At 35.6% G+C, this 22,385-nt stretch overlaps 1 protein-coding gene and 1 pseudogene across 3 annotated transcripts in view; both read left to right on the forward strand.

Moving 5' to 3' along the window:
* Positions 1-22,385, forward strand: part of ENOX1 (ecto-NOX disulfide-thiol exchanger 1) — a 366,224-nt gene that overhangs the window by 119,264 nt on the left and 224,575 nt on the right. The gene's annotated exons all lie outside the window — the stretch shown is intronic.
* On the forward strand, positions 1,016-20,837 carry LOC141559574 (vacuolar protein sorting-associated protein 35 pseudogene; annotated as a pseudogene).

Raw genomic sequence — 22,385 nt, forward strand, 5'->3', positions numbered from 1 at the left:
TTGTATTTTCTGAAAATCTCATGAATGCTGCATACCTGTGTCTTCATTGTTTCTAATTCTGTTTAGTAGCACAGGACCAATAATTAATTCCTTGGTGTATTCTAGGAGAAGTGACCTTTTTCTAAGTTGGTCAATCCAACCAATTCCAAAGCCATCTAACAATACTATTGTCTAACTTACATTTCTTTATTCTTCTCACAATGGTAAAATGAAAAACTGTAGAATGTTTAAAATCTAGGTCAACATGTCTGTAGAATCCCACTAGTTCATCTTTCAGTCTAAAGCAATCTAGCCTGCTCTCTTTCCTCTTCAACCCTTGTTATGTGGTAAGTCTTTCAGGGTTGGCTCCTGAGAAGTCATAAATGGACCTTTGAAATCACTCTTCCTTTTTTGATGCTCACTACCCATCCACTTCAAGTTAGCATTCTAAATAAAGCTCATTGCCTTGTAGTTTTCAGGCTTCATTCTTTTTTTTGGTGAAAATTTGTACTTTTCCTAGTTCTGTGAAAGTTCTTTTCTCTACTTTCAAAAATCGCTAACAAAGGTTTAGCAATCAATTCTCAAAGTTCTTTCAGCACCTTAGGATGTGCTTCCTTTGAGTCTAGTATTTTGAACTCATCAAAGGCAGTTAGGTGCTCTCTTACTAGCTCTTTACTTATCTTAGAAATCAACTTTTGTTAGCCTTTGTTCTCTGTCCTCTTTAGCCCCAAGATTGCTCTTCTTGGAAGAAAAAAGAGAAAAAAAGAGACAGAGAAACAAAATAAGCTTTGAACTGAGCAGTACAACCATGTTTCTGAATACAATTCTTTGATTTTCATTTTTGCCTCAGTATAACTAAAAAAAATCCAAACTTATTTGTTGTTCTTAGATTTCCTTGATAGTTTCAGTTCATTCTCTTTGGCACTATTGGCATATTTTTTATGGACTGGAACTGACCTTGTGAAGTACTCAGCAGTTAGCGCCAGAGTTGGTCTCAATGTGATTCCAAAGACAAAGGTGAATTTTTAGACTCACCATGAATCAGCAACTAGCAGAAAAACTCCTTTTCAATGCCTTGGTCACCCTCTGCCTCAATTTAAGAGTCTATGATGATGCCAGTGTGAACAGAGAAAAGAGAATGGATGCAAGAGATGTGGTGATAAAACTGGTAGTATTTGGCAACTAATTGTGTATAAGGATTGAGAGGGGAAAAAAGAGTCTAATATGACTCTGGGATTTTGGACTTGAAAGACGGGCAAGAGTGTGGATACTACCAAACCTCATTCTAAGACTTGGAAAGGAAATAATTGAAGACTAATGGTTCTTCCCATAAATTTGGAAGAATAATCCAATTAAGTTGGTTATAAGTTTAAAATTGTCCTCCAAGGGTATAAATGAGCATATATATATATATATATATAAATAAAATATGATATGTGTTTGTGTGTATGTATATATATGTATGTATATATACATATTTATAGATATATGCATACTTATATATGTATATTCTATATATTCAACTTCATAAATATGTGCATATGCCTATACACATATATGTATATGTTTATATATATATGTGTATGTATATAAATATATATGTATATATATACTTATGTAGAGGATACATAATCCTCTTCTAACTTTGGAGTTTTACTCTCACAACTTAAATAAGAAAGCAAAAATTCAAATAGTTTCACAGCCTCAGAAGCAAATATATCATTTCTAGCAATGAAAAATCTCCTCCATCTAGAAAGAAGACCTGGAGAATGGACATAATGTTTAGACCTTTCACATTCTGCCTATTTACTGAATCAAGAGGAACTTTACTTATCTTTCCCTTCTCTCTTCCCTTTCAGGGGAGGAGGAGGAGAGTGTCCTGCTCCCACTCATTCTGCTTCATTTAAAGCCAACAAGAGCTCTGCCCTTACAAATTATGCCCTGAGGCTAGAGAAGAACACTGGGCAGGAAAGCTGAAGCCTTAGATTCTACTCCTAGCTCTGCCATTTATTAGATACGTTACTTTGGGCAAGTCATAACTTACATGAGCTTCATTTTCCTCATCCATAAAACAGGGATAATAACAACTCCCGTGCCTGCCTCATGGCATTGTGGAATCACAGACTCCAACTCCTGCACTCCAACACTGCAGTGTGATATTTTCAAATAGATCGTGTTATCCACCTTTAAATGATCAGGCAGGATTATTATATGCCAGGCTAGTTGGGGAGCCGAGGTGGTCTGTTGGATCAAGTCCTGAACTTGATGGTCTGATACTGCTTCATCATGCTGTCCTTGGAGGCAGCAGGAGGTAGGTTTAAATGCCTCCTCCTCTCCTTACTAACTGAGTGACCATGGACAGGACAGTCATTAAGCCTTCCATTCCTCCTGTAGAAAATGCGGGTAACGATAGCTGTCGTAGTACCTATTTTATAGTATTATCAAAAGGTTCCATTGGGATGAAACATGTAAAATGTTTGGAAACTTTAAAGCTTCATGCAAATGCTGGTTATTATTATTCTATTCATGCCTTAAAGATACTTTGTAATGTCAGGGTTTCATTTAGCATCTTCCAGAAGCATATAAGAAGTGGCTACAGATCAAAGGCAAGGAAGAGCCCCTTGAGGATTACCACATATGCTTCCCCAAGTCAGTCCATCCATAAACATTCATTAAAATCCACCTTTGAGTTCCCATGCTAAGTGCTGGGGATATAAAGAAAGGTAAAAGGCAGTCCCTGCTCTTAAGAAACTGAGATTTTAGTGGAGAAACAACTATATACAAACGAGTGATATACAGGATAAATAGCATATGGTCAACAGAAGGAAGTCACTAGAGTTAAGGTGAGATTTTAGTTGGGAATTGAAAAAAAGTGAAGAAGTAGAAATGAAGACGAGAATAAACATGGGAAGGTACGATTGAATTCTTCAGTTGAATCCAAGAAATAATTACCCAAACCTACTATGTTCAAGGTGTTGTATACTAGGGATAAAAAGCAAAATTCTGTTCTCCTTGGAGGGAAAGAAAAGAAAAGAATTGATAGAAGCAAATTACCATTCAGATAATATGCTAAAGAAAAAGGGAAGTGTCCATGGGGAAGGGAATAGTTAGAAAGTACAAGTATAAGCAGTAGCTTCTGCTGAAAGAAAAGGGTTTTGAAAGGTCTCTGTGAGTAGATGAAGGTAGGAAATGTCATGTCGAACAAGAAAGGGATGTGTATGATCAAAACCTTGTCAGCAAATAAACTTATTCAAGCAAAATATCCGATTTTGTATGTATTTAAGTTCAGAATATATGAAAATTGTTATTCTATAAAAATGGTAAGCAGGCTAATTTCAGAAAAGCCTGGAAAAACATGAACTGATGCTGAGTGAAGTGAGCAGAACCCAAGAGAATATTGTGCACAGCAACAGCAAGATTATGGGATGATCAATTATGACAGACTTGGCTCTTTTCTGCAACAAATTGATCCAAGACAATTCCAATAGACTTGGGGTAGAAAATGACATCTGCATTCAGAAAAAGAACTACAGAGACTGAATGTGAATTGAAGGATAATATTTTCATCTTTTTTGTTTGTTTTATTTGCTTGCTTTTTTCTTTGTTTTCCCCCCTTTAGTCTGATTTTTCTTGCATAACGTGAAAATATGGAAATATATTTAAACATATTGTACATGTATGACCTATATCAGATTGCTTGCTATGTTGGGGAGGAGAGAGATAACAAAAAAAAGGAGGAGGAAAATTTGGAACACAAAATGATATGAAAATGAATGTTGAAAATTATCTTTATGTGTAACTGGAAAAACAAAATATTATTAAGGAAAAAAAATAAAAGAAATTAGAAACTGGTTGGAAGAGACAGAAAAAAATCAGTGTTGTTAAAGACTCACATCTCATGTGTCATCAGTCCATCACCCATCACCTTGATTGTAAACTACTTTTCCAATTAATCTTCCACAAACAACTTTCCTAAACTTAAGGTCTGGCTATGCTACTTCCTGACTTCAGAATATTCAATTAATCTTGCCTCCAACCCTAACCCTGTCACCACTAGGATAAAATGCAAATTCTTCAGCTTGGTCATCTGGATCCAGTGTATCTTTCCAATCTTATTTCATATTTTTCTCTTCCACAAGCTATTTTGCATTCAATCCTCATTGTCTTTTATCTCAATTTGACTTATGCATTTTAAACATTTTTTCTGCTTAAATCTTTCTCCTATTTAGCGTTCTGGATGATTATGCCAGTTAGCAAGATTAGTCTCTTGATGTAAGCAAAATATCTTCTTTTCTTTTATGGTAGTTCGAATCTGTCCATTTTCCAGTTCAGGTCCCTTAAGAGACCCCAATCCACATAATCCTGGCAGCCTTCATTTTTTTTTATTGATTCAGACTTTAATCTTACCTTCATCTTCCATGTCTGTTCTTTTCACTAAGTATATACCTATGTCATTCATATGGCTTTTATTATTAATCTCAAGAATACTTCATGTAGAGAACCTCTCCAAGTGGAAATAACTTCCATTTACAGCTTAACTTTTGTGTCTTTCTCCTAAGTTTCTTTAATATTATCCAATATTTTATCATACCTCCTCTTTGATGATTTTTAGTCCATTAATTCCTGCTTTGTCAAGTGTTTTTTAAAAGCTTTGTGTGCAACATCCAGTAGATTCCTCTTATCAGTTACAGTAATATTATATTTAAGGAACCCTAGTACTTAAACGTGATTCCCTTCTCCTCTTTCCAAATCTAGCATCTTCTCATGTAACATTTCTTGTGGGAGCTTCCAAAATCTTTCATCTAGTTAAGGTTAAAATTAGATTAGGTTTTGACATATGAATTCCAATACCTGGTCAGAATTTCATGACATTTGGTCAGAGTCCAGTATCACATATTTGCAGAACAAAGAACTTGCAGACACACAGCAATTTTTAGAACTCTTTTTAAAATTCTAAATAGAGTCAAGTTAGAGTGAATTTCAAAGTATAAAATGATAATGTTTTAGAATTCACTATAATAAAAAGGTCATAAAACTGACACATTTCTTGGTGATTAACAGTAGTGTAAGAAGTAACTTTAGTTGTGATTTTTAAAGTGTTTGGTGAAGAAAAAAGATCCTAAAAAATATATGTTTTTGATGAATAGCTGGTTTTTAGGGTTTAGTTCCAGATCTGAAGTAAATAATAATTTAAATTGAATCCATGAAAATTCTGGAGTGGTTCTAAACAAGTAAAGCAGGGTGAAAAGTAACATGGAAGGTACTTAGAATGAAGACCCTATGAATATTGAGATTTGCTGCTTAAGACTCAGTATCTTCCTTTGATCAAAGTAATGGTCAGAGGGAAGGAGAGTCTATTGGGCATTCTCAGACCATGGCAAGAGAAAGAAGGGGATTCAGTGATGATCAAAGTAGTTCATCAAAGTGATCAAAGTACACAGTATCTAGATATAGTCTCCCATAAAGGCTTGCCTAAGGTTGAAAAAAGTTAAGAGCCGGTAGAATGATTTATCATGATCCCTTTAAATGATTCTCTGAAGAAAGTTATATGTGATTGACTACTTAATTTCTGATTGCCCAGTGTGTATTTACCTTTTCTTGATAAATAGTAGAAGCAATAAAAGAAAAAAACTATGATAGAACTGATTAAGACCAAAAAAAGGGGAAGAATTTGTAGCAGAATGAGAAGCATAATCTAAATCACATTCTGTATCTGAGGAGCACAAATTAACTCATTTAAAAGCACAGCCCGAGTGTTATCTTGTAAAGAAGGCTTTTCTTGACATCTCTAGTTGTTAAAAGCACACACCTGCATGCACACCTTTGTTCACTTTTTTCTTTCTTCTGTCTTTTTGCTCATGTGGTTTTTCCCTTTTTTTCTGATTTTTATCCCAATATGATTCATAAAGAAATATGTATGTTATTTTATTTTATTTTATTTTTGTTGTTGTTGTTGCAAAGGAAGGATTGTATTCGCAAAATAATCTGGGAAGAGAAACAAAACAAAACAAAACAAACAAAAAATACAATGCTCACAGTTTACACTCATTTCCCAGTGTTCCTTTTCTGTATGTAGCTGATTCTGTCCATCATTGATCAATTGGAATTGGATTAGCTCTTCTCTATGTTGAAGATAACCACTTCAATCAGAATACATCCTCATACAGTATCATTGTTGAAGTGTATAATGATCTCCTGGTTCTGCTCGTTTCACTCAGCTTCAATTGATGTAAGTCTCTCTAAGCCTCTCTGTATTCCTCCAGTTGGTCATTTCTTACAGAACAATAATATTCCATAACATTCACATACCATAATTTACCCAATCATTCTCCAATTGATGGACATCCATTTATCTTCCAGTCTCTAGCCACTACAAAAAGGGCTGCCACAAACATTTTGACACATACAGGTCCCTTTCCCTTCTTTAGTATTTCCTTGGGATATAAGCCCAGTAGTAGCACTGCTGGGTCAAAGGGTATGCACAAGAAATGTGTATTTTAAGAAGTCATTGTACATAAATAATCAGAAAAAAAGAAAACAATAAAAAAGCAAAAACTAAAAAACACCTTTATATTTGTTTCTTAATTTTTTTTTATAAGTAGTAACCTAACATGATAGAAACAGAACTGAAATTGGAGTCAGAAAGAACTGCTTCTAACGCTTCCATGAAAACCTGAATATTGCCTAAGTTTTAGGACTACCAACAATTCTCTAAGACCATGAGATACTGAATGTTTTCAGATGTACATTAGTAATGATAGTTCCCTCATCAGGATTTCTTTACACCAATGAAAAAGTTGAATGAAACCAAACAATCTTTTAGCTGTGTTTTATTGGGTTCACCCAGTAGTTTACAACTTTCTGAAGGACAATTTTTTTTTTATTTTTGTCTTTATATCTCTAATCTCTGATACATAATGAATTCTTTTCAAATTGAAATGCAGACAGATCATAAGCTATTGTTTAAAAATGCTACAGAGAAAATTAGCCCCAAAGGACCTGTATTGGAATCTTTGCTCTTCTACTCCTTACACATGATACCTATAACAAATCACTTCACCTCATCATTAGGAAGAGGCTCTGGTGACAAGGAGGAGTTTCTCCTTGGAATTATCACTGAATCCTGTTCTTGCCATGACCTGAGATAGTCCACCAGATTTTCTTGCCTTTGTTGATCCTGCTTTCTGCACTGTGCTCCCCCTCTCCAGGGTATCCTCCTAAATCTCAGATTTTCCACTGTGTGGATTAAAATGTGCTAAACAAAAATCTCTTGATTTTTAGCATTACTGGTAAATTTGATTCTTTTGCAAAGGTTCTCTAAATTCCCAAAACATCTTTAATGAGCTGGAACAAAATCTCAACCATTTCCAATCTTAGGAATGAGTAAAACAAAGGCAACTTGATTGTTTACAGAAATGTTGATCATTACTGTGTCAGTTATATTAAAAACGAAGTTCTAATGTTAAACATTCTTGGGTTTCTTATGAATGAAAAAGCATTCCCCAAGTGCCAAGCACTGTGTTAGGCCTTGGTGTCATACATACAAAATTAAAGACAATGCCTTCCCCTAGGAACTTTAAGTTCTAATGGGAGAAACAACATGCATAGAGAAGTGGTGGCTGGTGAGGGGTGCTTTGATCCGTAGGTAACAGGAATGGTGAGTGGGTCTATAAGGGAATCCATGAAGGAGCCCCATCTAGCAGCGTTGATTTTATCATGGTTCATGCTTCAGGAATAATGGAGGCTGAGAGAGGGGTAAGGAAGGAGAAGGAAAGGAAAGGTATATAGGCAACAAGAAGGAAGTTGACAAGGTAGCTGTTTGGGAGGAAGTCAGATAAGAAGGAATGAAGTGAAACAAATCTGGGGCTATCCTGAAATAGTCTTTTGGGAAAGGCAGCCACCAGTTCCCAGTTAGCCGCAAGGAAGCTGGGGGAGCACGATTCTCCATCCCTATAAATTTAGCATCTTTGAGTCAACTTAAATGCATGCACATGCTTCCATACAAGGAAGAAACAAATGAAATCGCCGTATAAAGCCAATAACTTTCATGTGATACCCTGCAGCTGCTGGGGCGGCTGATTGGGCCTGCCTTGACATTTCTGTTCTTACCATAATAAATCATGGAATCCTGCCCTGCCTGAGCCCAGAAACCACTATCTCCAGCCTGCAGGCCCAGCGTGCCCTTCCCTCCACTGTGATGCCTTCCCTTGATGAGCACGCTAGAGTGGTGGCTGGCTCGAGAGAACACGTGCTCGGCCACCTGTCCTGTTCCTATCCAGTCCTTGCTAAGGATATCCTTGATGAGAGCTGAAAATGACTTGCTTATTCTTAGAAATTCTGTCTCTGGTAGATTTCTGCTTTCTTTCATGGCCTGGCTCAAAAGTCCTCCCTCATTTACGACGGCCTTGTGTGGGTAATTCCTCTATCCTGCTCCCCAACGGTCTGAAACGTGGCTTCGGCGTTTGAGGGGGAGTGTATTTATCCTGGAAGCTTTCTTCCCAAAAGCCCACTCGTGCTTGAGAAGCTGTATTATTTCAGGCTGTCCCCTAGTGACTGCTTGGATTGGCTGCTGTCTCTATCTCCACATCTTTCTATGGTGGTACAGAGAGCAGTCTTGCTAGACCTGGAAAATGTAGGAAAAAATCCCTATTAAGATCATAGGCGGTCACCAGCCCTTTAATCAGGAGGACCCGAGTTCAAATGTGGCCTCAGACGCTTAACACTTCCCAGCTGTGCGACCCTGGGCAAGTCACTTAGCCCCAAAGGCCTCAGGGAAAAAACCATAGGAGGCCACAGCTCAGCTCAGTGTATTGTCAAAGAGAAGGCCTCGAGTAGACACAGCAACAGGGATGCTGTAGCAAATCCCCCATTCAGAGAGAAGGAATATGTGAGCATCTCTTCTAAGACTCTTCTTAGGCATTTTTGTTGCTCTTTAGTCTGACTCTTTGTGACCACCATTTGGGGTTTTCTTCCCAGAAAGACTAGGGGGATTTGCCATTTCCTTCTTCAGCTCATTTTTACAGATAAGGAAACTGAGGCAAAGAGGGTTAAGTAATTTGCCCAGAGTTCTACAGCAAGTAAATGTTTGAGGCAGATTTGAACTTGGGGAGCTGAATCTTTCTGACTCCAGCTCTGGTGCTCTCTCTCTCGAACCACATAGCTTAGCTGCCCATTCTGCTTCTGAATACAAGCACAGCCATCAAAAAGTAGAGGTAGTGTGATCTCATGGGACGAGCGCTTGATTTACCATGAAGAGACCTTAACTCCAATCCCAGCTCTGCTTCTTATTAACTATAAGGTCTGTGATGTCTTTTAACCACTGGGCTCCTCCGTTTCTGCATCTTGTAAAATGAGGGGATGAGACTAGACTTTATCCAACGACGTGCATGTTTACATTTGACATATATGCTATTTGTATGGGTGAACACATTATCCGTCAATCTCAGAGATAACACGTCGGCCTCCCTTATGTTTCTTTCAGTGAAGAGTCTCCACCATCTGCTTCTCATTCTTTATAATCAAAAGGGATCCTGCTGGTGTGGATGGTGTCATTTCCCTTTTCACCAAGCTCCCTATTTCTGTAATTGCAGCCCTATAAACATCAACAGCAGGGGTTCACTGGGGAAGACTTTGTTATTAATACCATGGGATCTGTCGCCTTTGAGTAAATAAATAGATAATTCTTCTTGAGCATGTTGAATACTCTGTTCTAGGAAATACATTAGCAAGACTTGGGGATTTCTCATGAAAGAGGGAGCCTAATATTTCTTCTAGCATCCTATTGTTATCTCGGGAATCTATTTCTCTTGCCCTCCATTTTAGTACCTCGTTCCCTCACCCCAGATGATTTTCTCTCTTCCTGTAGTTCTATATAACTAGGCTGCCATAATTGAAAGTTTGATTGCATATAAATCACTATTAACATAAGGATTTACAATTCTGTATGACTCTTTGGTAACTATTTTCCTTCCAAGATGAAGAGGAAATTTTAGAAATGTAATAACATAGGAGAGTAAATTCAGAAGTGGGAAAGCTAAGTGGTACAGTGGATGGAGTGCTGGAATTGGAGTCAGGAAGATTCATCTTCCCAAGTTCAAATCTGGCCTTCAGGTAATTATAAACTGTATGACCCTGGGCATGCCACTTAACTCTTTGCCTCAGTTTCCTCATCTGTAAAATGAGGAAAAAGAAAATGACAAAATACCCTAGTATTTTTTGCCAAGAAAACCCCAAATGTGGTCACAAAGAGTCAAACTTGACTGAAAAACCAACTAAACAGGGTAGTGCTGCTTGTCATAGAGTCAAGAAGTCACCAAGCTTACAACATAGCAGTCACTGCAGGATGAATAGGAAAAACTCCTAGAGGAAGTATTCAGATTGTGAAGAGTCAGTCATCCTGGATAAAAAAAAAAGTTATGGATGCTTGGAAACATGCTTCTGACATGTTTGGTGAACCACAAATATCTATGTTAGCACCAGAGGGCTACTATGAACTTAATATGACTATTTCTGATGAACTACACTATTTGGCAGTCTATTTAACAAATGAATTTTCCAAAGGAAGGAAAGTAGCAGATCTCTATGAACTTGTACAATATGCTGGAAATATTATCCCAAGATTCTATCTATTTATTACAGTGGGAGTTGTTTATGTCAAGTCATTTTCTCAATCCAGAAAAGGTATTTTGAAATATTTGGTATAGATATGCAGTGGTGTACAACACTTCCCTTAAGAGCTCGATTTCTTTGAAATTAATTTCCTCAAAATATCAGAAATATTCTGCCAAATGAGAGTCAACAGATGAAGAAAGAACTGGAGACATAGATGATACCTATGGATTTTGTTTTATTAGATTTTGCAGAAATTAACAAGCTCTGGATATAAATCTGGCATCAAGGACATAGCCAGCATAGAGAGAAATCAGAACAGGAAAGACAGGAACTTAGAATTCTAGTGGGAACAATTTGGTCTGCCTTAGTCAGTTGGAAGGTATAAACATGGAACAATACAGATTGTTTTCACTGGTATCTTGGAACAATTTGGAAATAACAGAAATACCTTGGCTTAAGAGTATCTCATGGAGTGCATCATCCAGGTCTTCCCTGATGAATTCCATCCTTTTCCTTGACCTTGAACCTTTTTTCTCAGCCTATGATGAATTACACCAAAATGTAAATGTGATAAATATAATCATTGCTTTAACTGATAAATTAGCTTTTAGCTTTATTTGCTCACCATGAAGATGGACCTAGAATCCCACATATGTTAAACATTTAGACATATTTTTATATCGAGTGGCTACTGTAATAGAGTCCAGATAAGGTAGCTCCAGAAGATGCATTGTCTTTACAAGTGTCTTCTATTAACCTCTCTGTAAAGTGCTATCCAGACTGTGTGGATTTTTATTAATAAAGGGTTATAAACAACCATGGAAATATTTAATCTGCTAACCCTAAAACACATTGCTATCAACAGTTCAGTTTCAAAGGAGTTTATAAGGCTGTTGAAGATACCTTTTGACATATGTAACAACATTTTAAGTTTTGATGCTAAAACATTTTTATCCCCTCTTTGAGGATTTTAACTACAAGTCCAGAAAGAGTATGTGCTAAGTAATGTCCTGTATTATAACTCACAAGACCAGGTGGATGCAATCATGAATGCAATATCAATGTTTATTCAAGACCAACCAGATCAATCTGAAAAAGACCTGACCCTGAGGACTTTCCTGATGAGTAGAACCTTGAGGGAAGATCAGCAATTTTTGATTTTAAACACTGCACAAAACATTTTGGACCTAGTGGGAATCAATGTATTCACTCTATACTCCTTCCCTTGGTATTTGCAGAATATAAATTGACTTTTTGCTACCAAAAAAAATTCCAAAGTGGATGATAAGTGGGACAAGTGCCAGAAGATTTTTTCATTTGCACATCAGACTTTCAGTTCTTTTAATCAAAGTAGAATTGGCAGAGCTGCCTGTTTTTCCTTCAAGGAGCTCTAGCTGTTGGGAAAATTGATTTGAAAAATCATGAAACAGTGGGCATATAAATTTATGTCCCAGGCAGTTTCTCTCTATGAAGGTGAAATCAGTGATTCTAAAGCCCAGCTGGCTACTATTACTTTGATCATCAGGACATTTGAGAGGATGAAATTCTTAAAAGAGCCATGAGCACTTAAGGATGGTGTACCTTGGCAGCTTCCAAACTGCTCAAGAAGCCAAACCAGAGGTGACTGTGAGTTCATGTGTCCATCTCTTCTGGTCTGGCAGAAATACAGATAAGAATGTAAAAGACTTTCATAGAGGCAAGAGAGTTGTGCAATGCCTTCTTTGAAGAGTATGGAATAGTAAATCAGTCCATAGATTCTTTGCTGCAAGTTCAGCTTTTTATTGAAATTCTGAACAGATGTATATATTTTTATAGAAAGAAATATGATATAGTGACAATTCAGGTTTTGAATCAACTTATCCAGAAGATAAGAGACCACCTTCCAAATCTTGAGTTCAGTAAAGAAACAAGAACAGATTAACAAACATTTTCACAACACCCTGGAGCAGTTTGCACTTGTGGAAGGAACACAGAATTTGAGGGGAAAGTTATGAACGTCTTGTCTTTTAGAGAGAAGAAATACAGACACACTGTACTTCTTTCCATTTATATACAGTATTTTTATTATGCTGGATTATTCATCTACCTTCCCCCTTGGTTGTGCCTTTCAGAAATGTCAGGTTAGGTTATTTTCTTTTATCTGTGATATATTGTATTCAGCACTTTCCAACATTCACCTCTAGGCCCTTAACAAATTAATTCTCTTCACAGTTGTTCAAATAGGATCATCAAATGTCTGTCTGATCATGAAGTAGCATGACTGAATTGTTTTCTTTTTAAATTCTTCTGATCTGCAAGTCTCTTCTTTTGGCTACTGATCTTTTCCCCCCATTTCTCTTCACTGTTGTTGTTTCTGTAATTTTTTTTCAGTTCTATAGAGTACTAACCAAGAAATGGCTAGCACTGTCTGTCTTTGTATTCTATATCTTGATTTTTATAAGACATCTGATTTGGGATGGGAGGGATATTGTTTATTAAATTGAGTTTGAGATTTTCTTTAAATACAAAACAAGGCTATATAATATTTCCCCTAAAACTAGAGTTTATTAGTCCATGTTTGACAGTTTGAAAGCACCATGATTAAAATCAGAACTTTATATTTTGCATTTTTGGACATCCACTAAGGGCCTATATTCATCATGAAGCATATTCATCAAAGAAATTTTGTTCTAAATTGTATAAAAATAGAGAAATAGAGAAAATGTATAATCTTCATCATTATAAATTTAAGGAAAATGCATTGCACAAGTATTATGATTTTCATCTGTAAAACAATAAAACTGCTATAATATTTTTTAATGACTAAAAATTCAGATGTTCAGAATCTACATGTTTGATATAACTTGGGTATCATTTCCTTTTATAGACATACATACACATACACACACCACTTATAGACTGAGGAATAGAAAATATAATTTGGCCCAGTTGATATACAATTTTTAACATTGCTTCTTGTTGACTTCAAGATTATAGAGTTTGGTACATAATTGCTCAAAATATATTTGGTTAAATTGTGTCCTATCCATATAAGTTCATATTGGATGTGAACCAGAATGGCAGTTCTTTAGTTCGTCTTATTAATTTAAAGGTTATGACTGTAATATCACAGTCATCACTTACATATAGTACATAATAATATTAGTAGCATATAAGATATGAGAAAATCTATAATGAGTCAGACCCACGGGTCTATACCATCCAACATTCTGTCTCTGACAGAGAAGGCAGTTAATGTGACAAAATACTTTTTCTGAAATCATCCGCAGAGGTTAGGGATGTACCTTTAAACATTCATCATTAAAATAACTCATTTTATGGGTACTTATGCTTACGAAGTTTCATCCATTATTAAAGAAACATTCTCTCTTTCCCCACCTCACCCTTCTTTATCAAGGTCAAAATAAGAAAGGCCTTCAATCAATATATTGGGGCAACCTTCTTCTCACCTGGAAAAAAATCTCTCCGGAGGTAAATCTTATTTTAGTAGTGATTCCCATGAAAGCAACACTGACTATTCAGTTAAAAAGAGGGAGAGGGATAATTATCTGATTAGTGAGTCCCTAATTTGGACCATCATTTCATGAGGTCATGCTCATTTCACTTGGAGCTCAGATCATACCTCCAAACTGTTTCATCTCTTCAATAACCAACTTTCCCTTTAATACCCTGTCCTCTATGTGTGTTTTCCCATTAGAATGAGATATCCTTCAAGTTAGAAACTGTCTCATTTGTTTATTTTGTACCTCCAACATTTGGCACTGTCTGGCACATAGCAAGCAATAATTATTTTATTTATATAAAATATATTTATTTATATAAAAGTATTGCCCATTGATATGGACAATCGTTACACCAGATGCTCAAGCTGAATAGGTAGGAATCCACATTGCTACATCCATGTTGGAGGGGTTACAGATCAGTTTGTATCTTATCAAGATTATTTAAAATTTTAGTTTTTATCTTCAATAGAACTAGGGTCATTTGTGTTGTTGTTTAGTCATTTCAGTGGTATCCAGCTTTTTATGACCCCATTTGGAGTTTTCTTGATAAAGATAGTTGAGTGTTTGCCAATTCTATCTCCGGCTCATTTGACAGATAAAGAAGCTAAGATTGCTAAACAAATGACTTGTTCAGAGTCATACAGGTCTGTGTGACTGGGTTTAACAGGCTGGATTTAAATGCAAGAAGATGATTCTTGACTCCAGGGTTAGCATTTTAATCACCTAGCTGCTGTAGGAGTAACTTAAACAATAAAAATAGAAGGTGTCTCAGAGTTACTCTTTAAGATTATGAACTGGAGGTGATTCAAAATCAAGTTTCATCAGTAATTGATATTACTCAGAATATAACTTGCCCAGATCAAAATTCTGAACTCCTCAGGCCCCTTTTTCTAGCTTCAGGTAACCAAAGACTAGCAACAATCCTTCCAGGATACTCAGAAACATTCATGAGACACAACTATGTAGCTCTATACCAAAATGGGTATTTCAGATAGAAAGACAAGACCCTATTGCACAACTGAATTAAAGCAAAGAAAGGTTGGGAAGAAAGAATGATATTCTGACATATCAAATGAAGAAATTCCTGATTCACATAGTTCTTTGAACATTCTAGCAGTGGAGCATCGCAAGACTTCTCTTTACCAAGAACCTAACCACTGACATGTTGCAGATAGCTAGGAAAAAAGTCACCCTTCATAAATTTGGCTTCCATGCCAATGGTTCTTCTAAGCTTTTGTGCAGAGATGTCAAACTCAAGACCCTCAGAACTCCCTTGTTCTATCCAAACTACATTAAAACATATTTGGGAAGTATTTAACAAAATGAAAACACAGTTCAGCATAGATAATGTTAATTTATATGGCTTACAAAAATCTGTTTTTATTTGCATTTGGCACTACTGTTTTACTGAACTAGACGTCGGATGATAAGTAACATTTTCCAATTCTGGGACTCTCTGTTCCCTCTTAGCCACCCACATATATAGACTTTGTAACAGCTCTCATGGCAAACATAATTTTCACATTTTTGGATTTGCCTTATGTTCTCCTCACGAGCTATATGTACGTGGCTGAAACAACTTCATCTGATTATTTTAAAAATTCCCTAGGAGGATCCTGTAGGCCTGTTTGTGTTCCTAGAACTTAGCCCACAATGGCTCAAAGTGACAGAACTTATCACATAGTCTTAGAACCCAGGGTTACTTCCATATCACCATCATTACTGGAAAAGAACCAGACAAATAGTGTTGTATGGCCTGGGTGCTCTCCAAGGTCCTTCCAATCCTAGATTAAAAAGGCTCTGACTATAATTAATTACAGAATAGACTACTGTGGTATACCTCTTTACTCCAGGAAGATATCATGCAAATGCTAACAATTCTTTGGCTTCACTCTAATGCCAGTGGAAATATTGGAGAGTGAAATGAATAGGTTCTGTGCCTGTGATTCCATTGATGTAGAGAAATTCCAGGTGAGGAAGCTGCCTTCAACAATAAAGTTCAGCAGTGGGGTTTTTTGTTTGTTTGTTTTGTTTTGTTTTTGGGTTTTTTTTTTCCAGTTTGTATTCTTCACTTCCTGGAGAACAGAAAAATTAAATGACCGAATGTATATCAGACCACATTTAAACTGCAGGTCTTCCTTAACATCCGGTCTCTACGCTCTGAGCAAACAGTCTCTTAGAAGTTACATCCTGAAATGCAGGAACGTTATGGTTATCATGTATTGTGTATCTCCTCTACTTAACAAAGTGATTTTTCCATTTTTTGATAAAATAAAACTAACTTTTCATAGTGTTATGGACAAATACAAATAATTGGTTAAGTAGTCACTTTTTTTGAAATATGAAAACCTGGCCATTTCTTTTTCATTCAATGTTGACTTCAAATACATGAAACCATGACTAAAAATGCTAATGTACTTGTAGTAACTCAAATGAACATGTTTGTCCAGGCCTGTGTGGCCAATGCAAATTTTCTTTTCTGTATTACATTAAATATAGAATAACCAGGCCTTGCTGGTAAAACCATGCTTTGTATCTTCACCACTTCAGCATGGATAACATTGACATAAACTCAATCTGATGTTGGCTTACTGAATACAGCTGACTGGGTGGAAGAATATGGAAAGATCTATAATAAAAATCTGAGAGCTGCCCAGCCAATACCCAGCAGGTTCTGAGTAGTTGATAATGATTTCGTAAAAATAATCTCACTCTTTACAATGTGGGCCAGTATATTGAAAAACATGGTGACGACTTAGGATACATATTTATATACTTTACTGTGGTTGAGTATGATTGCATCATATCTCATATGTAGCAACATTTTTTATATGAGGCCTTTCTGGATTTAAAGGATATTATGTATGTGTATTAGTGTCATATCCCTGGCCTTGAAGTGGCAAACGCTAAAGGATGTGAGTAGGAATCGTAGGCTATTCAATCAGAGAGGCAATTTCCACTCAACCTGTAAAACAAAATTATCACAGACCTTCCCTTATCATAAGATGAAAACTAGACTCTGGGGCATCATAACAACTCTGACCTGAAGCACATGAGATGCTAGAAAGGCAACACACACTATTTATGCTCTTGGATCCCTTGCTTAAAAGTGCTAGACAACCAACAGAACCAGACAGAAGCAAAGTGCTCAGAAATTCTAAGCCACTATAATAGTCCCATTTTTCTGCCACATGGAATCCTGTGGCATAGTTAATCTGCATTTTTTCAAGGAAAAAAAGTCACTGAGGGAATGCTTCAAGCATAATGCAGCAGAACAAACCCCAGAACTATTACAACAGTTCATGTTACCTGCTTTCTGGTGATCTTAATTCTTTACATGAGAGCAAAGACCTGGCATAGTATCATAATGATAGAATTACTGACAAAGGCACTAGAATGCTCTAGTATTTGCTGTAGCACTCATAAATAGCAATGGGTACAAGAAAAAAGAGACTCAGAACAGAATGTGGCATATTATGCTCTTAGTGATATAAATATTCCCTCTGTTACTGTGACCAAGCAAGCAAGCCATCAATATCTGTTATATGTTCTTTGAGTGCTAGGGATACAGGGACCAAAATCAAACAATCCTGTCCTTAAGGAGTTTACATTCTTCTTAGGAAGATTACATGTACACATATAAGTATATAAAAAGTAGGGTTGGGAAGTTTAGATAATAATAACAGTGGGGGAAATAATCAGGAAAAAGCGTGCAGAAGGTAGTATTTGGGCTGTAAATTCCACAGGCTACCTGGGCCATGTCACCTTATGCAGTTTTAGTCTTGTACCTACCTAGATCTTTCACAGTAGATGAGAATGTATATCAGATAATATTTATATGTCAGGTCTTCCTTAATGTCAGCTCTCTAGTCTATATGCATCACAGTCTCTTAAAAGTTAACGAGATGATTTTTCCATTTTTGATGGAATAAAATTAACTTCAGCTAATTTGTTGAGCGCCCCACTTTCACAGTGAGTCTACCCAATATGTTAGAAATCTTCCTCTAAGTATCCTCATGTTTCTTGAGTATCAATTCAGAACTTTGACTGTACAGATATTACATCAGACATATGCAGCCCATTTTACTTTTCAGCCATGCATTTCTTTATTGGTACCCCTTATGTTACATTCTGTATACCAATTACTATCAGAAGTTTTCTGCAATCTACTTTGACCACCATGAAATTTCTCCATTTTTGTTTTTGTTATTGTTTAGTCATATTTCAGTTGTGTCCAATTCTGTGTGACTGCATTTGGCGTTTTCTTTTCAAAGATGCTGAGGTAGTTTGCAAATTTTTTTTCTTCAGCTTATTTTACAGATTTACAGATGAAGAAACTGAAGAAACAAAGTTAAGTGACTTGCCCAAGGTAATGCAGCTAGGCCATTTCTGATGCCAGATTTGAGGTCTCCCTGACTCCAGGCCTGGCACTCTATCCACTGTGCCTACTTGTTCAATTTCTCCATTACCCTTTATTTTACATATAATTTTTTACTCTTCAGAGATTGAGCTATATTTAGATTTGCAATTTTATAGCATCAAGAGAATGTTTATATTAAAAAGTGTGTCTTTGCATTGGAGCTGTTGTTGTTTAGTTATTTATCAGTCATGTCTGACTCTTTGTGACCATAGTTCCTTCTTATTTTAGAGATGGGGGAACTGAGGTCACAAGTATCTGAAGCTAGATTTGAACTGTGGCTTCCCAATTCCAGTTCTGGTACTCCATCCGCTATATTACCTACCTGCCTTGTTGCACTGGAGAACAAGGTGATATTGTGAAAACATCTCTCAGATTTCCCATATGGAATCCATTCGCCTTTCTTTCTGTTAAATACTTTTAATTCACCTCTAGAAATAGAAATGTGGTGATCATTGAAATCCTGGAAAGATACAAGGTTATTTTTATAATTTGATCACATGAATAAACCAGTTAAAGACACCTTCTATATAGTTTCCTCATAGCTAAAATTGCTAGGGTCATAATTTATTTTTTAAGATTACAAGGATCATGCGGTCGGTATTATTGGAAGCTGTGAATATCCAGCATGGCACCTTCCCCAAAGTGACTGTCCTTATCAATGGGCTTCTCAAAGTACTAGGTTCAAAACACTAGAAATCATTACTAATAATATTGATATGCGAACAACTCAGTTACGGGATATTATCAACCCATTTTTCAGAGTGTTCTCTGAGGAACTAGAAACTTATAAGAGGAAGCCAGTGTCATGTATTTAGATTCAGGGACACATTCCTAAACAGTGTTCTTAATCTTGTATTCCTTTTTCCATCTCTGTTCAAATAGCCAAACCTCTGGCACATCTGCAGCTTTCAGAAGCCCAGTCAGCTGTTTGTAGTCCTGTAGTATCACATCTCTTAACATAGCATCATTTCTTAACCACATATTCTGCCTGATGTCTTTTTACACAACATTTTCCCCCATACCCCCACTACCCCTAACATCCTGTGGAGTATCTCATTTGTCATACAGCTCCACAGAGATCTTTTGGGAAAAATTCTTTGCATTGCCATCTGAGTGGAATCAAACTTCTCTTCTTTTCAAAACAGTTTTGACTTCTCTTTGTGTCCCTCTGCCCCCACATCTAAGAAGCTGACACATGCCTCTCCTGTATCCATCCCTTTGTCTCTCTCACGCTGATACCAAGTTCAAAGCCTCATCTCTTGAATGGATGATTGGGATAATCTTTTTAATGGTCTTTTGTCTTCACTTTCACCATTCTGAGCCATCCTTTGCATAGCTCTGAGGGAAAAGCATTCTTCCTAATGCGCAGGTTTTGACCTGATCAAAGCCAATTTAGTGACATCCTGTTGCTTCTAAGATAAAATAAAAATCTTTGATCTGTCATTTAAGACTTTTTACAATCTGTCTCCAACCTGCCTTTCTGACTATTTCATATAATTTCCCTCTGTGTATTCAAGCCAAACCAAACTAAACCATTGTTTTATCGAACTTAGTATGCCATCTCCCACTTCTTTGGATCTCTGAAGTCTATCTCTATTGCTGGGATATATTTCCTCATTACTGACTTTCAAGTCTTTTTCTGCCTCCTAAGCTTAGAACATTTTCCACTTTCTCTACAGACTTCTCAGACTTCCCCATATTAAAATGCTGCCTCTATTTTCAAATTCTTTTCTTCTTTAAAAAAGTTTATTTTTATTTTTTTTCAATTAAAAAACTTTTTAAAATTTTTCTCTCACAACTTGCCTTCATTGAGCAATTGTTTTTCTTTAAAATCTTTAATACTTAGTTACATAGACATGCAAAACAGATTCTTCTGTTAGCCATGTCAGAAAATCTGTCTCTTTTTGCATTTTAGTTTCACCTCTATGTCAGGAGATGAGTGAAAAGGCTAATTTTCATTTAGACTTGTGATTTTTCTTTGCATTTTTCAAAGCTGCCTTTCTTCATAATATTATTACATAAATTGTGCTCCTATTTTTGCTCACTTTTCTTCACAACACTTCATAAAGGTCTTCTTGGTTTCCTCTAAAGTTAACCACCTCATAATTTCTTATGGCACAATGGCATTCCATTACATTTATATGCCACCATTTATTTAATTATTCCCTAATAGGAAGGCATCTTAATTTTCACTATTTAGCAGCCTTGAAAAAAGGTGTTATAAATATTATTGTACATACATTTCCTTTTTATATATCTTTAATTTTTTTGAAGTGTGGGGATAGCTTTGCTGGGTCTCAGCATAGTTCCAAATTGCTTTCCAGAGTAACAGCTAATCTACATTATATATATATATATATATATATATATATATATATATAATTTGCATATCTGTAATTATTAATGATTTAGACCACCTTTTTTATATGATTGTTAATAGGTCACATTTCTTCTATTGAGGCTTTTCATATATTTTGATCATCAAACTATTAGAAAATTGTCCTTAGTGTTATCCTATATATCTTGATATTTGATCTTTATTAGAGAAATATTGAAAAGATTTTCCCATTTATTTGCTTCCCATTAGATTTATTTGTGTGAAACTCTTTAAATTTTATATAAACCAAATTGTCTGTTTTATCTTGTATAATACCCTATGACTTTAGTTACAGAAAGTCTTATGAAAGTCTTTGTCTAATTTATATTATTTGTTCCTCTAATTCGTTTATCGTGTTACTTTTATATTTATGTCATATATCCATTTGGATGTGTTATGAATTGTCTTAAGCTCAATTTCTGCCAATTTCCAATGCTAACAGATAGGCTGTTATCTATTTTTCTCAGCAATTTTTGATAAATAGTGAGTCATTCCCCTCATAACTAGAGTCTTTTGGTTTTTTAAATACTGTGCTATGTTTGTTTCTACATATTATATGATTTTTCTCTGTTATCTTTCTCTGTCTCTCCCTGTCTGTTTCTATTTCTCTTTTTTTGTGTTTTTTGTATCTGGGACCGTGTGTGTCTCTCTCTCCCTTTCTATCGCTCCTCAATATGAATCATTTTAATGATTATTGCTTTTTGGTAAAGTTTAAGATATGATACTGATAGACCCCTTTCCTTCCTACTTGTTTTCACTATTACTTTTGAGATTCTTAAATTTTTGGACCTCTATATGAATTTCATTATATTTTCTGTGTCTGTAAAAATCTACTTTTGTTAATTTGATTGATAGAATACTGAAAAAATAAATTAACTTAAGGAGCATTGCATTTTATCTTTCTGCTTTATCCATGAACAATGGATATTTCGCCACTTATTTAGATCTATCTTTATTCAGATTTTTTATACAGTTAGATTCATGTAGTGCCAGAAAAATCTTGGTAATTATACTCCCTTATTATTTTACAGCTTCTGTCATCATTAAAATGGAATTTCACTTTTTCCTCTCCCTGTTCTTCTTTGTTGGTTTTATATATAGGGTTACTAATGATTAATGTGAATTTATCTTATCTTGTAACTTTATTGAAGTTATTTCAATTAATTTTAGCTTATTCACTAAGGTTTTCTAAGTTCATCATTATGCAATCTGGGAAAAGTGATAATTTGTTCCCTCATTGCTTATGCAATTTCTCTTAATTTATTTTTCTGATTTTTATTGGTACAGCTAGAATTTCTAGCATTATGGTAAATAGTAGTGATGACAATGCTAATCCTTCCTTTTGCCCTTAATCTTACTGGAAAATACCTTTAACTTTTCTCCACTATATACAAAGTGTGTTCTTGGTTCTTGATATATACTATATTTAGGAAAGGCCCATTTATTTCTGTAACTTCCAAAATTTGTAATGGAAATGAGTGATGGATTTTTGACA

The sequence above is a fragment of the Sminthopsis crassicaudata genome, chromosome 3 (genome assembly GCF_048593235.1).
Source record: "Sminthopsis crassicaudata isolate SCR6 chromosome 3, ASM4859323v1, whole genome shotgun sequence".
Taxonomy (NCBI): Eukaryota; Metazoa; Chordata; class Mammalia; order Dasyuromorphia; family Dasyuridae; genus Sminthopsis; species Sminthopsis crassicaudata.